At 42.9% G+C, this 15796-nt stretch overlaps 1 protein-coding gene across 2 annotated transcripts in view; it reads right to left on the minus strand.

Annotated features, from left to right (window-relative positions):
• Positions 1-15796, minus strand: part of PGRMC1 (progesterone receptor membrane component 1) — a 43445-nt gene that overhangs the window by 13772 nt on the left and 13877 nt on the right. The window lies entirely within an intron of this gene.

Below are 15796 nucleotides of genomic sequence, written 5' to 3' on the forward strand. Positions count from 1 at the left end.
CAGAAGACGGAGCCGAAGTTGCTTAAAAAACACAATAATTCGGCCTCCAGCAATCGCTGGAAGCCGAATTATATCATTCCCCCACTATCCATGGTGGCCTGGAGGGGAATAGTAATTAATACTGCCGGGACTGGTGCAGAAGCAGGATAAGCCATATACCGGCTGTATCCTGCGCCCAAGTCTCCCGGCGCCGATTTCATATGTATGCCGTTACAGATGCTGAAATGCAGACAGAAGCGGACATAAACGCGTTAGTAGGCTTAGGCCCTAACTCTGGTTTTGAAAATAAAGTCTGGGCTATTAAAAAAGGTATATGCAGTATGAAATATGATATGTGATAGAACAAGTGGTCTACGTTGGATCAGGGCTGTGGAGTTGTTACACAAATCAACTGACTACAACTCCTTCATTTACGGTACCACAACTCAAACACCTATTTTCAATATTGTATTTTCCATGTTGATTGAAAGAATGTGATATAAAATGTATTTAATCACTGCCAAAGCTTAGCAAGGATAAAAGCTACAGTATATTAATCCATCACAGGCTGAAGTAACTGAAATCTACTACTCTGTTGGCCATCCTGGCCTGTCATTGCCAACATGAATGAGGAGACTGGTAAAGTTTTGGTCTTAAATTCATGGGTAAGCCTGTCATTGTAGCCTTTTTATCTTGTTTATTAAGGCGTTCCTATAGTGTTAAGAAGTGCCCCTAGCAAGTATACTTACCTCAGGAGAGTAAGCCTCTGGATACTAAAAGGCTTCCCTTGTCCTCCTCGGTAAGACCCATTCCAGCACTGGAACCCCTGAAAAAAAAAGCTTGTTAACAGTTGTTGCAGCCCACGGAGGTGCACTAGCACCATCCCGCTCAGCTTTCTTAGGAAAAAAGCAAGGCCAGATTGGTTTGGTGCGACTGTGCAGGCACGAGCAGCCTGTACAGTAGCAGAAACCCCATTGGGCTTGGCTGTTTCCACCGGAGCCCAAGCTGGATGGTGCTAGTGTGGGAGGCAACTATTTAGAGGGGTCCCAGCACAGGAATGGGGATGGAGAGGAGGACAAGGGATGCCTCTGTAGGATCCAGAGGATTCCCTCTCCTGAGCAAAACAACAGATTTCTCCCTTTCAATAAGGCACAGGTTTATCTTAAAAAAATTGCAAACATTCGTCTTGAAGTTTAAACAAAAGACAAAAAATTAAAAAACTGCAGTTCACATTGCAGCACTTCTTATATTTTTAGCACATTGGGGATGTCAGTGATCAGAAAAGCACTCTGACAATGAAATTCAGTGGAGGCGTTCTCTCTAGAGAAATTAAATTATCCAAAAATTGCAAATGTAGCGTATGCAGCATTTTTTCAGCAGTTGCAATCGGAAACATATCAAACTTAGGATATAGCTTTAGGAGAACTGTTAAATACAATTCAAAATGTGCCCTGTGTAGGGAAGAGTGTATGTACAGAGTGCAGACAGGAACCCTGAACAGCAAACAGGCCCTGTGTACATCAAAGAATGATAAGCAATTACTCTGAAAATAAGAAATTTGAGGATTCTATTACACATTCTTCACACGTGATCAGAAACAGGTTTACGGGTGATAGACAACACCTCTGCTTTCCATGTGTAGAACATAATGGATTTCAAATAGCTCTGGAAGAAGTGTACTGTATACATAGAATATAGTAGTATTGTACACCTGTGATTAAATTGTTAGCACTAACCCCAAGTTTAATAAAATCAAACAAATTAGTTTGAGCACAATTTGAAAATCATCTGGAATTGGTCCTAGAGCTGACAATAGTTACATGTGTTGAGTTAACATTCAAATGCATTTGCTTAAACATACTACAGCTCAAATAAAATTAATGCTCTTTTGTAATTTTCTAAAATGCATATTAAAGGATACCTGACCCAATACAAAAGTACTTAAAGGGCTACTTTAGCAGGCGCAGAGCGCGCAATTGCGGATGTGAATGCGAGCCAAGATACGCCTGGCCAGGGCTACGGAGGCGCAGTGGCCCGACGACTCTGGGTCGGTGGAAAACTAAACTAGGGGGTGGGGATGGAAATAGAGGATCGTTGAGGACTGGCGCGGGCACAGGACAGTTGCAGGGGGCTGGTAGAAGCCCCAGGTAAGTAAAAAAAAAACCTTTTTTTATGAGACTTAAAGTGTACCAGAGATGACAGATACTTACCTTTTTATACATACCTGGGGCTTCCTCCAACCCCATGGGCATGGATCGCTACCTCGCCGCCGTCATCTGTTGCCTGCAACTCCGGTACCAGGTCCCGTAACTTCCTCCAGCCGCGGCCATTGTGACGCAAGTGAAGTGCGCTATTTATGTATCTTTCCAGCAGCCGCTGGAGAGATACCTAAGGAGCGCACTTCCTCTTGCACAGACTCGCCGTGACTGGAGGAAGTTACGGGACCCGGTACCGGAGCTCCAGGCAATTAGGACAGCGGCGTGGGAGCGATTTATGCCCATGGGGCTGGAGGAAGCCCCAGGTATGTATAAAACGGTAAGTATCTGTCATCTATGGTTTCCTTTAAGTATCCCTCTAACCACTTCAGGACGAGAACAGTGCTAACTATACGTTAAACCCACAAATTTTATTTGCTTATCCCTCTTAGTTATCACAACATTTACATTATGCTCCTAGTACAATGTATGGTGACATTATTGTATTTGGAAATAAAGGTGTCTTTTTTATGTTTCTTGTATTTTGCTTTCTCATTGTACATTATCGATGATTACAAGACCTTGGGCTTGATACACTAATGCCAGACAAATAGCATGCCTTATCAAAGTTAACACGCCTTATCAGAGTAGCATAGCGAGCGCTACGAACCTGCAGGGGCTCAGGGCAGGACGAGAGGAGCTCTCGTCATTGCCAATTAGCAGGCATAAGCTCGCTATGCTACTCTGATAAGGCGTGTTAACTTTGATAAGGCATGCTATTTGTCTTAGTGAATCACGCCCCTTACTTGCAAAAATAATAGTAATATACCCTTCATGGCATACATATTTAAAAAAGCCAAGTTCCTAAAGGTGGCCACTAACGGTCCAATTTCTAGCAAAAAATCGTTCGAGCGATCAGAAATTCTGATCGGATTAGTTGTAAATAACCTCAGTTGATGGACACAATCGATTATGAACGAGTGAAAAAAAATGTCGTCCGAATGAATTTTCGTCGAATCAAAATTTGGATTTTCTTGTTGGTTGTGATAGATAGGAAGCAAAGATTGGTTTGTTGATGGTGTAGTGAATGATGTATTACAATATTTCACTTCCAATCAGAATTTCTGATTGCTCGAACGATTTTTCGCTAGAAATTGGACCGTTAGTGGCCAGCTTAACCTCTTGAGGACCATGGTGTTAAACGCCCCTAGTGACCAGCCTAATTTAACCTTAATTGGCCACTGCAGCTTTAAAGCCAAGCTGCAGGGCCGCATACCTCTGCACACAAGTGACCCCTCCCCCTTTTCTCCCCACCAACAGAGCTCTCTGTTGGTGAGGTCTGATCGCCCCCCCAGGTGTTTATTTTTTTTTATAAATATTTGTTTTTTTAAATATTTTTAGCTATTTTCTTATTTTTTTTCTAAATCCCCTCCCTCCCCCTAGCCGGCCAATCACAGCGATCGGCTGTCATAGGCTTCTGCCTATGAGAGCCGATCGCTCTCTTGTCCCCCAGAGAGACAGCCGTGTCACACGGCTGTCCCCAGTGCAGCGCTGCTGCTGATCGCAGCGCTGCACATGTAAATACACGGCGGTTTCGCCGTGTAACAGTCTCCCGAGCGGACTGAAGGCGGAGCTTAGCTCCACCCACCAAGCGGGAGATGCGCGCGCAATCTCCCGTAAACTGCTGCCCCTGGACTTCACGCCAATTGGCGTTAGCTGGTCCTGGGGCTGCCGCCGCGGCCACGCCCGTTGGCATGACGCGGGGGGCAAGCGGTTAAGGTAAAAATGTTTTTTTCTTTTATATTCTGTAACTTTGTTTTCATTTTACAAGTCTTTTATCTTGGTACAGAATACGCACAGTGTTCTCCCCAGAATTTTGTTCCAGCTGGGTGGCATGAAAAAGTAGCCGGGTGGGTTGAGATGAAAATGCAGGGCAATTCTGCTTACAGCATAGGAGGTGAGCTGATGACAGCCGGGTGGTCACCAAATCTAGCCGGGTGGAGCACCCGGCTAAAAGAGCCTGGGGAGAACACTGAGTCGCAAAAAATTGAATTGCTTTTGATTCCATTTGTAACTAAAAGAATACACAAGACAAGGGCTTCAACCATAAAACTCTCTAAACTTTATTCTACTACCCATCACGGTTAAAATGTTACCACATATGTCTCTTGTAGTTTTCCTACAACTTTCCCAATTGTTATCATAATTTTAAAATTGACTTTTTATGTTTTGATTGAGCTTGTTCCTACCTATTTTTTATGTGATGTGGATCCAAGCTTTAAAGAGAACCCGAGGTGAGTTTCTGCAATCAATATTAGGACACAGAGGCACATTCTGCATACTGTCACCAGCCTCTGTGTCCTTATAGTCTGCCTACAGCTGCCCCCAGTTCTCTGCTGTCCACCCTTATAAAAACAGACAAGCTAGCGACACACAGATTGTCGCTAGTTGGCTGTTTACATTCAGGCTGCCACTGACCGCCGCTCCCCCGCCTCCACGGACATGTTGGAAATAATCAATTAGAAAATCTGACCGTGTGTACCTAGCATTAGAGGCAGAGGATCCGCAGGGCAGCCAGGCAACTGGTATAGTTTAAAAGGAAACAAATATGGCAGCCTCCATATACCTCTCTCTTGTACTTTAAGTATATTCCAAACAGCTTTCCAAAATACTTGAGACCTTATATAGCCACAACGTATGCACTAAATCTCCATTGGCGCAACAATTCTGAAAGCGAATAGGACATACATGTCAAACTCTGGCCCGCAGGCCACATCTGCCCCTCAGGGGTGTTAAATTTGTCCCTCAAGTGGTTTGCCCACTTTGCATTATGTTTGGTCCTCTCTAGACCACCAGGGATGCTATATTGGAGGTGAATCCCTAGAACACCAGGGAAGCAATATGGGGAGGTAGGGGAAACCATTAAATACTAGGGAACTGTATAGGGGAGGGTGGAGGCATCTAGACACTATGGAACTGTATAGGGGAGGGAGGACCACTAGGCACCAGGGAAGGTATAGGGGTTAAAGGAGCAGAAGAGTAGAAACCAGGGAATTTTATAAGAGAGGAAGGTGGCCAGTAGACATTGAGTTTGGCCCATGACTAGGTCCTAGTGTACAATTTTGGCCCACTTTGCATTAGATTTTGACACTTCTGGAATAGGAGAAAGGAAAGGGTATATTTTATGATGTCTACGCAGAGTATTATAGCAATCTAAAAATAATTTACTTCAATATTCTTTTATTTGTCTCTGAAGAAGCAAAAACACAAAAGTACAAAAAACAGAATACAGTTGGTGCTACCTGCAACGAGCACAAAAAGGAACACATCTAAACATCTTGACATGACAACCACATAGTAAAAATGTTAGAAAAAAAATCAAGGCTTATGCACTGTATCATAAATCAGGGTCATATAAATCAAATCAAGGCAAATAGCAGGGCTGTGGAGTTGGAGACGGAGCCATTTCGGGTACCTGGAGGCAGAGTTGGAGGTTTCATAAACTGAGGAGTCAGAGTTGAAATCGGATGATTTTTGTACCGACTCCACGGCCCTGAGAAATAGTACAACTGCTTTGAACGGAAACAAAAGGAATTTTTTAAGTTTGTCTAGAACCCCAACCCCCCAATTCCACCCCCTGCCCCTCCCTCCCAGCCAGTGAAACCTGTGCCACACAAAGAGGTCTACCATTGTTATAACCCAGCATAGATAATTCACTCCCCTAGAATCTCCTCACAAAAAGGAAAATACACCCATCTTATAGCAAGAACAGGAAAACCATTTATAAAAGCCCACTAAAAGCTTGTCGCAAGCCATAACTAATGTATTTTTTCCCTCATCTGACTCTCTATAAAGGGACTAAGCATCCAGGAATTAGAGTGTGTCAATTTTCAACTGTGATACTTGAACCAGTGCCTCCAAACTCCTAGTATCTTCTACCTCCTGCACAAATTCCTGGATTGAGGGTGCAGTCTCCTGTTTCCAATATCCAGGAATAAGTAACCTAGCTGCCACCAGCAGATGACTCAGATTTTTTTTTTTTTTCATCGGAACTGAGATCATAAGTAAAATAGCTTCTAGGGCAGTGGTTTTTAGGGAGTTCAATGGAAAGGCATTCCCAGGCAACCTTAAGGCAAGAAAACCAAAAATGCGTCATATTCCCTGTCCCTCCACTACACCTACAGCACACATAAGGCACCCCAGGGTAGAAAGAATGCAGAACTGCCGGGGACCAAACTAAAAATAATTCAACTGGGGTTTCTCTAATGCAAGTAATCTGTTGAAAACAAAACTAGTCCAGTGCCTTTCAAAAGAGAGTAATACGCAGTTCTGTTTACCAAGCTAACATAGTACTTCAAAGGGCGTTGAGAAGGTGGATAAGTATTCGATCAATATAGAGATAGCACCCTTCGATTTTGGATAAGAAAAAACGTTTCAGAAGGGGGTTGGGGTCTTGTTTACCAAGCCGCTCACTGACAATAAAGGGTCTAAGCTGGAGATCAAAGCGCCCCCAACTTAAAATGTATCAGCTGTTAAATAACCATTTTAGACCACCAATGATTATTTCCTTTTATTGGGATTTTTAGAAAGACATGAGGATTGCATTTTCGGTTCTCATGGCTCACATGAAGTGCAGATAAGTGAACTTCCCCCTGACTCCGTTCACACTTCTGGCTGCTGAATTGTGATAACGAGCGGATTCAGGTTCCCGAATTTCAATAACCCAAATTCAAACACCAACACTAACAAGGTCTTTCAGGCGCAACTGACTGGTTTGTGGCGGTGGTCGGTTGTGATATGTGGGCAGTGGGTCTGCAAATGACAAATAATCTTACTGCAGCTCTGTAGCCTATTTCAGCAAATCCTATATAATAATTGGCAAGTGTCTCTGCGTCCTATGTCCCTGTGTGTGTTTCCCTGCTTTCAGACCAGGCAATTTGCTGTCTTTGAACCTCATTGCATGGGAAATAACAGCTTTTTCCAACTGCCAAGCAAGCAACATCTCCCTGTGTGCATATACTTTGGACAGCAATGGTGGATAGGCAATCGGGAAGGGTGTGCGTGCGTGCGTGTGCAGCGGCCGTGGCCTAGCGCCTGTTTTTAAATGGGCGGCCTTATTACAAGTGATTATATAAAACTGCAACCTATATGGGTGTCTCTGGAGGTTCACGTGAGGGGTAACCCCAGATTAAATGTAGTAGATACCAAAATTCATTATTGAAGCCATGTACACACAGAGCAGGAAGGGTTTTTTATATCAGTTGGTGAGGGTGGGGAGACTGACACCTGTATGGCTCTGCACTGCAAGAATCAGCAGAAAACAAGGAGTGCTTTCCTTGATTTTCAAACAGATTTCTTCTGAATTCTAACCAAAATCAAGTAATGACAAATGATTGCTTCTTCCAATCAGTTTCCAATCAGGGAGTCATTTACTAATTGGATGAATATCTATAGCCAGCTTAGTAGAACTGGCAGATGAGAACACAAGTGAAGAAAGAAGGCTATAGAGGCTGCCATATTTATTTCCTTTTAGGCTGCTTTCACAGTGGGACGTTACAGGCGCACGTTAGAGCAGCCCAATTCACAGTAATGAAAAATCAATGGGCTGTTCACAGTGCCCACGTTGCGTTACATTGTAATGCTGGACGTTCAATGAAAGTGCAGCATGCTGTGCGTTATATGTAGTTTTAGCCGCGTTAGACTGTTTGCACATGCTCAGTAATGTTGTTTTTTTTTGTATTTTTAAGTGCAGGAGAGGAGGAGGGGAGAGTCCGCTATTATGCTTAGCCACATGGCTAATTAATATTCACTGCACTGCAGTGTTTACTTCCTGGAGCGGCCGCTTATTGACTGGCGGGACCACGTGATGCGGAGTGTTCCGATCACGTGGTCTCCACAGTATTGCCGCATGCGCCGTTTTTGTCCGATAGGATGCGTCAAAAAGTATGCATCACGGAGGCATCAAGAGACGCATAACGCGGCTCTATATAACGTCCAACTTGAAAGCTCACATGCCTTGCGTTAGGGGCACGTTATGCGACCTTAATGTCGCATCTAATGCAACGTCTTAGTGGGAAAGAGCCCTTAAGCAAAACCTGCCTGGCTATCCTGCTCATGCTCTGCCTCGATTACTTTTAGCCATAGCCCCTGAACAAGCATTCAGCAAATCAGGAGTTAACATTATTGTCAGATCTGTCAAGATTAGCAGCATGTTTGTTTCTGGTGTTATTCAAACATTACTGCAGCCAAATAGATCAGTAGGGCTGCCAGGCAACTGGTATTGTTTAAAAGGTAATAAATATGGCAGCCTCCATATTCTTCTCACTTTAGTTGTCCTGTAAAGCCTTTTGCAGATAGATTTCATGCAGCGTAAGAGGAAGCACTGGCTGACTAAACTTCATAAACCACAGATTCCAAGCTACCAAAGTTGTGCCATCTCCTCTTACTGTCTCTTTTGGAAAATCATAACTGACTAAAAATTAAAATGGAAGTTATTTGCAATTGACGTAATTTGGAGCCAGAGCCTTCTGTCATGTTACCCTTACCCTTTGGAATGCCTCACCACACAATCAAGACAGCTCCAACCTCGGAGGCGTTTAAACATGTGGCTTCTGGTATTTATGGGAGAATATAAAATGACTTGCACACCAACACTGAGGTCAAATTGCATAAAGTTTTGTATTAATAGAAAAGTTGAACAAAGTTGGCTTGAGCCATAAATATACAAAATGTTACAGTTTGAGTATACACAATAAATGGGAGCAAATCATGTGCCCCATGGGATAATGAACCTTGTCTGTTGGCTTTTAGCCAGTGAGTGCTAAACAACAATTATCCATATGTACAATCAGAGAAGTAGACAACAAACAGTCAATAGCCAGAGTAGACAAAAGGATAAATAGTATACAAGGTTATACAAGGTTATCCCAAAAGGGGTTAATACCCTGACAGCGCCGTTTCGGGGGTATCCCTTCGTCAGAGGGTATATGCCTGGGCTCCTTGGATGGCTGCTGTGACAGCTCAAGCCAACTTTGTTCAACTTTTCTATTAATACAAAACTTTATGCAATTTGACCTCAGTGTTGGTGTGCAAGTCATTTTATATTCTCCTGTATGTGTAGGGCCATTGAGGTGGTCCGGTTTACTGACTTTTTGCACCCATTTGCTACCTATACTGTGTACCTGCATGGCAGGTGTGTGAACCAGGTGTGCAAACCTTTCTCATTGAAATTGTTTCTGGTATTTATGATCACATAACTTTTTCCCCTGTAACACATCACAAACCGCAACTATGTACTGATCTGAGACAAGCTTATGTGCTTAGGTCCTAAAAGTGCTTTACAAATGTTCTGAATGTTCTGAATATACCATTCACAATAAACGGCCATTACGTCTGCACTTAGCAGCACAGTTCCATGAACCTGGTTAACTTAAAGCAGATATGGAACTTCTATTCTATATTAAATTTCAAGAGCATTAGCTTAGTAGTGCAACCAGTGTTCAGATAAGAAAAATGCCATGTAATACCACTCAGACTTCAAACAATCAAAATTCAAAGTACAAAGATCGCAGCTATGCAAGTCATTCAGCTTTGCAAATAATTACAATGTTCAACTGGAGGTTGTGAAACGCCTGTCCTTGTGGTCACAGACATGCACCTGCGTTTGTTGTATACGGATAGACCAGTCTCATGCTATGGCTTCATATTAGAGCAATTCAGATTACGTATGCTGGGGGACTTAGGACCATAATCGTGAGAGAATAGTGCACATGTTCGTATATGTAACACTAATATACACTACACAGAAATGCTTTATAAAAATATCTGCGTGAACCTAGCCTTGATCTGATTTGTTTGTGAAAATCTCCAACACTGACAGTCTCACAGTAGTACACACTATGCTGAGTCATTACCATCATACCTTCCAACTTTTTGAGATAAGAGGTCCACGCCACAGCAGAACCCACACATGTGAACTAACCCACAGAAAATCATTGCAGTCTTTGATCTGTCTATATTTTGAGTCCGTGGTCCGGTCAAAGTGCATTACATTGGACACCTTGTTCACACTATACAAGTTGCCGTACACATTTTGGCACTGCTACACACAAAAACTTCAGAAGAGCATAGACTGCACAGTGTGATGTGCAAACTACATGCTCTGTGCAGCAGTGTGATGTGATACTATACTGCTGCAAGTATTTTCAGAAAAATGCAGCTCTGTCCCATTAATTATAGTGAATGGGATCAGCAGCGCAACACAGATGAGTACAATTGTGTGCATTGCGTTTTAAATGCATGCCCAACTGCGTTTCCTAATGTCAACAAGGCCTTAGGGATGAGGCATGTAGAGGCTTCCACATTCATTTTCTTTAAAGTAAACCCGAGGCAAAAAAACTAATGAAATAAATGATTGTATCCATCTTCATTCTCCTAAAAATGACTAAGATATTTCACAGTTTTATTTTATGTTTAACCAGTTCACCCCCAAGGGTTTTTATCCTAACGGACGAGAGCAATTTTCAGTTGTCAGTGCTCCTCCCTTTTATTCCCTAATAACGTTATTACTACTTATCACAAGAAAATGTATACCTCGTTTTTTTCGCCACCAATTAGGCTTTCTATGGATAGTACATTTTTCTAAGAATTTTTTTATTCTAAATGCGTTTTAAAAAAAAGAAAAAAAAATTATTTCTCAGTTTTCAACCATTATAGTTTTAAAATTAAACATTTTCCTGTGGATAAAACAAACACGTTTTATTTGCCCAGTTGTCTCGATTATTAAACCGTTTAAATTATGTCCCTATCACAATGTATGGCGACCGTATATTATTTTGAAATATAAGTGTTATTTTTCTGTTGTGTTTTTTTTTTAATCTGGCCATAATTACAAGCCCCTATGTAATAAATTAAAATTAATTTCCCCCCATAAAATATAAATTAACAAAGCTGAGTCCTTAAGGCAACTATTTATTTTTTTTTTTAAGCGGATTTTATTTTTTACAAGTGTTTTTTTTTTTTGGGGGGGGGGGGGGGGGGAGGGTTGGAAGTGTAATTTTATTAAGATCTGTATGTACTTGAAAATTGAATGTATTTTGTAGGTGTAATATACTTTTTGGCCACAAGATGGCGCTAGTGAACACTCGTTATAGGAAGTGTTCACTTTTTTTTTTTCTTCACTTTATTTAATTGTTACATTTCCTGTTATTGTGAATGGACGTAGCCGCTGTTCGCGGTCACGTCCATTCACTCCAGGCACTGCGATTGGATAGAGGACCGTTTGGTCTTCTTCCCCAATCACCCAGCACGGAAGCCCGATGGAAACAGCGGCGGTAGTGGCGCACACACGGCGGTAGCAGCGGCGGGAACGCGCAACGTATTAAAACGTCATGTTGCTGTTAATAGCGGTAAGCATGATGAGACTGCTGCGCCAACTAACGTGGTGCCTGCCTACGCGCGCCGTGTTGAACAATGGACGTGGCCATGACATTCTATGGGTGGAGCTAACCTAATGATGTAACAGCGAGGGATAAGAAAGCAGTGTTTACGCCGTGATGTGGTCAAACGAGGATTCGCATCATGGGTGTGCAGAAACTGTGTGATGCTATTTAATAGTATACCGTAACCCCAAAGCAGCAAACAGAGCCAACTATGACAATTAAATAATAAATGCAGTAACAGTTACCCCGGACACCACAAAATAAACGCAATGGGCAACATGTCAGCACAAAATAATCGTATTGCAGGCAACATGTCAGCACAAAATAAACGCATTGCAGGCAACATTTAATTCAGCACAAAATAAACGCATTGCGGGCAATATATCAGCACAAAATGAACGCAATGGGGGCAACATTTCAGCACAAAATTAACGCAATGGGGGCAAACATGTCAGCACAAAATAAACGCATTGCGGGCAACATGTCAGCACAAAATAAACGCATTGCGGGCAAACATGTAAGTACAAAATAAATGCATTGAAGGGCAACATGTCAGCACAAAATAAACGCAATGGGGGCAAACATGTCAGCACAAAATAAACGCAATGGGGCAAACATGTCAGCACAAAATAAACGTATTGCAGGCAACATGTCAGCACAAAATAAACGCATTGCGGGCAATATATCAGCACAAAATGAACGCAATGGGGGCAAACATGTCAGCACAAAATAAACGCATTGCAGGCAAACATGTCAGTACAAAATAAACGCATTGAAGGGCAACATGTCAGCACAAAATAAACGCAATGGGGGCAAACATGTCAGCACAAAATAAACGCAATGGGGGCAAACATGTCAGCACAAAAACGCAATGGGGGCAGACATGTCAGCACACAAACGCAATGGGGGCAGACATGTCAGCACACAAACGCAATGGGGGCAAACATGTCAGCACAAAAACGCAATGGGGGCAAACATGTCAGCACAAAAACGCAATGGGGGCAAACATGTCAGCACAAAAACACAATGGGGGCAAACATGTCAGCACAAAAACGCAATGGGGGCAAACATGTCAGCACAAAAACGCAATGGGGGCAAACAGGTCAGCACAAAAATGCAATGGGGGCAAACATGTCAGCACAAAAACACAATGGGGGCACATTTCACCTGAAGAAAAAAAAAAAAAAAAAAAAAAAAAAAACCAGCACGTACTCACCTGACAGAAGTCCCCTCATGCAGCCGGCCTCTGGTGTGTGCAGCTCCTCCGGACGATCCTCCTTCAATCTCCCGCTCTCCTCTCACAGGCAGAGCGGGGCTACGGCAAGATGGTGTCCGGAGGCGGAGCTCTGTACTGGAGACACAAATAGTCTCCAGTACAGGGCTCCGCCTCCGGACGCCATCTTCCCGTAGCCCCGCTCTGCCTGTGCCTGCCGGAGCACAATGCAGGCTGCTGGAGCGGGGAATGAACTAGCACAGCGTCTATGAGACGCTGCGGCTAGTTCATGTACGGTGACCAGAGTCCCAAGGCCGGGACGTCCCGCTGCTGAAAGCGGGACGTTTCCCGGGACCTCATGCAGCCTGGGACAGCGCCCCCCGAAGGCGGGACGTGTCCCGGGTAAATCGGGACGTATGGTCACCGTATTTAATGCTTATTGCTTGACATTGATGCAATGCCTGCAATACTTTAAGACACAGACAAAAAATGTGCAGATCACGTGATCTGACTTAAGTTTGACACACTGACAACACTACATGATACATACACAGAAATAGGAGTATGGTAGGGATTAGATTGCAAGCTCCTCAGAGGGACAGTTAAGTGACAAGACAATATACTCTATACAGCGCTGCGGAAGATGTTAGCGATATATAAATACTAAACAACAATAACAATAAAAAAAAAGAACACTAAGTGGAGAGTGCAGAAAGAAATTGATTTACAATATGTGTGCTTTGCAGTATTGCATGCATTTTTGCAGACAGGATATTATTTGTAATACATGCTGCATTAAAATACAAACAAGAATAGACCCAACATGTACAGTCATGATGAAGGACTAGACAAGCTAAACGTTTGTTAGCAGTGATATCCAAAGACTGCGCTCAATCTAAATAACAATACATTGTTATAAATAAATAACAATCCATAAAAAAGAAAAATAAAGATATTGCTTACGGGAGATATGTCGCATACAGTACATATTTGTAAGTAAATATACAGTATATGTCTTCATTGCCAAATTATTTGTGAAACTGCACCTATTACAAATGCTGAATGAAGCCTTGTGCATAATGCTCTCCTCAACATGTAAACTGGATGAACAAGTTATCCCATAAAGCTTTGAAATCTGACGTATTTGTGGGGCAAGATTACAGCTGAAGTAAATAAGAGCAGCACATAATGATTGTTGTCAAATGAGCTTAGAAAAATAACCGCACAATTCATGGATTAAACGCGTATAAAGAATAGAAATAGGGAATCCACAATTCACTTTTGCAGGTGGGCAGAAAAAAAACAACAAGATCTGCGATTTCATCACTTACTATGTATGCTAAAAAGACAACGGAAGTGAGTGGAATATGGAGGCTTATAAATAATTCACATTGCCTGGCTGTCCTGCTGATCCTCTTCCTGTAATAGTTTATTCCTGTAATACATAGACCTTGAACACGCATACAGATCAGTCTGACTGGATTAGCTGCATGCTTGCTTCAGATGTGGGATTCAGACATTACTGATGTATGAACAGGGCAACCAGGCAACTTGTGTAAAAAGATATATACATGGAAGCCTCCATATCCCTGTCACTTCAGGTGTGTTTCAACTTCCCTGGCAATATGATTATTTCCAGTTTTAAGGGACTTTTTAGCACATTTAAGACCCTAAAATCAGGAAAACATCCTGCTGCCATAAAGCCAGCAGCAGCCCCAGCGCTCACTCACCTCTCTGGGCTCCAGCACTGCAATTTTCCCTTGCTGTAACTCTGTGGTGAGATCACTGATGCTGATCTCACCAGAATGATTCAGAGCCTCCAAGGACAGGAAGGAGAACGGCTACCGACGTCTGGATCACCCGGGAGGTGAGTAAATACACCAGCAGGACTCCATTGATCTTTGAGCCTCCGGCGGCTAGCCCGAGCATAGCTCGGGATTACCACCAGGGAGGTTAAAGTGTGCCAGAGTCGAACCAAAGGTTAAAAAACAGATACTAACCTAAGAAGAAGGATCCTGCAGAGGCTTCCCACGTCCTCCTGGCCCCACCATTGCCGAGCACTGATCCCCGGATATATCTGACATGACTGCGTTCCTCTTCATTCACGAGGACAGCTGTAATGCTCCTGCGCGAGGATCCTGAGGCTTTCCTCTTCTTAGGAATCTGTTTTTTGACCTTAGGACTGCCTCGGGTTCACATTAAGATCTGCCAATCAAGTTACGTTACGTTTAAATTGTGTCTGCTGAATCCACATCTCTAATTTTAGGCCGGTTTTACATTTGAAGTTTGCAATGTGCGCATCACATGGCAGAAATGAGGCTTCATATTATCCTGCGCCATGGTGCGTCAACAGGGCTATATGCATAGGCCCACCTTCCAGCTAGTGATGTACTGCAGCTGCTTACTGCATAATCCGTGTGGTAGGCGCGGATCACACATTCATGCACACAGCAGCCTTTGCGACAGCATTACGGCAACTGGGATACTTTCAGCGTACAGCAATGAAGTGTGCAATTCTCCATAGACTGGCATGGCCCTTGTGGCGGGGAAGTGTTAGGGAAGAGTAACACGGTGTGATGCAGTGTGCAGGTGTACAAGGGGCCTCAAGCCTTTCTATACTTGGAACACTGACAAACAGGATGTTATGTTTTAAACTGCCTGAAGAATCCAGGGCAGCAGTTCTATCATGAAGTAAAAAAGTAACCATTCGGATTTCAGCTTACAGATAAAAGATTCGTATTCATTGCTCTGGACCAGGGGTGTAAAACTCAATCACGTCAGGGGCCAAAACATAGTCAAAGTTGTGGGGCAAACAGATTTTAAAGATTTAACATTTTCTGAACATCCTCAAAGTAGCATAGCTATAGCAATCATAACATAGCTGGACTAATAAAATCTGATGAATTCAAGATTAAAGGGTTAATATACATCAGAGCACCACACCATTTCATTGCTTGAGCAAGAAGCAA

The sequence above is a fragment of the Hyperolius riggenbachi genome, chromosome 8 (genome assembly GCF_040937935.1).
Source record: "Hyperolius riggenbachi isolate aHypRig1 chromosome 8, aHypRig1.pri, whole genome shotgun sequence".
NCBI lineage: Eukaryota > Metazoa > Chordata > Amphibia > Anura > Hyperoliidae > Hyperolius > Hyperolius riggenbachi.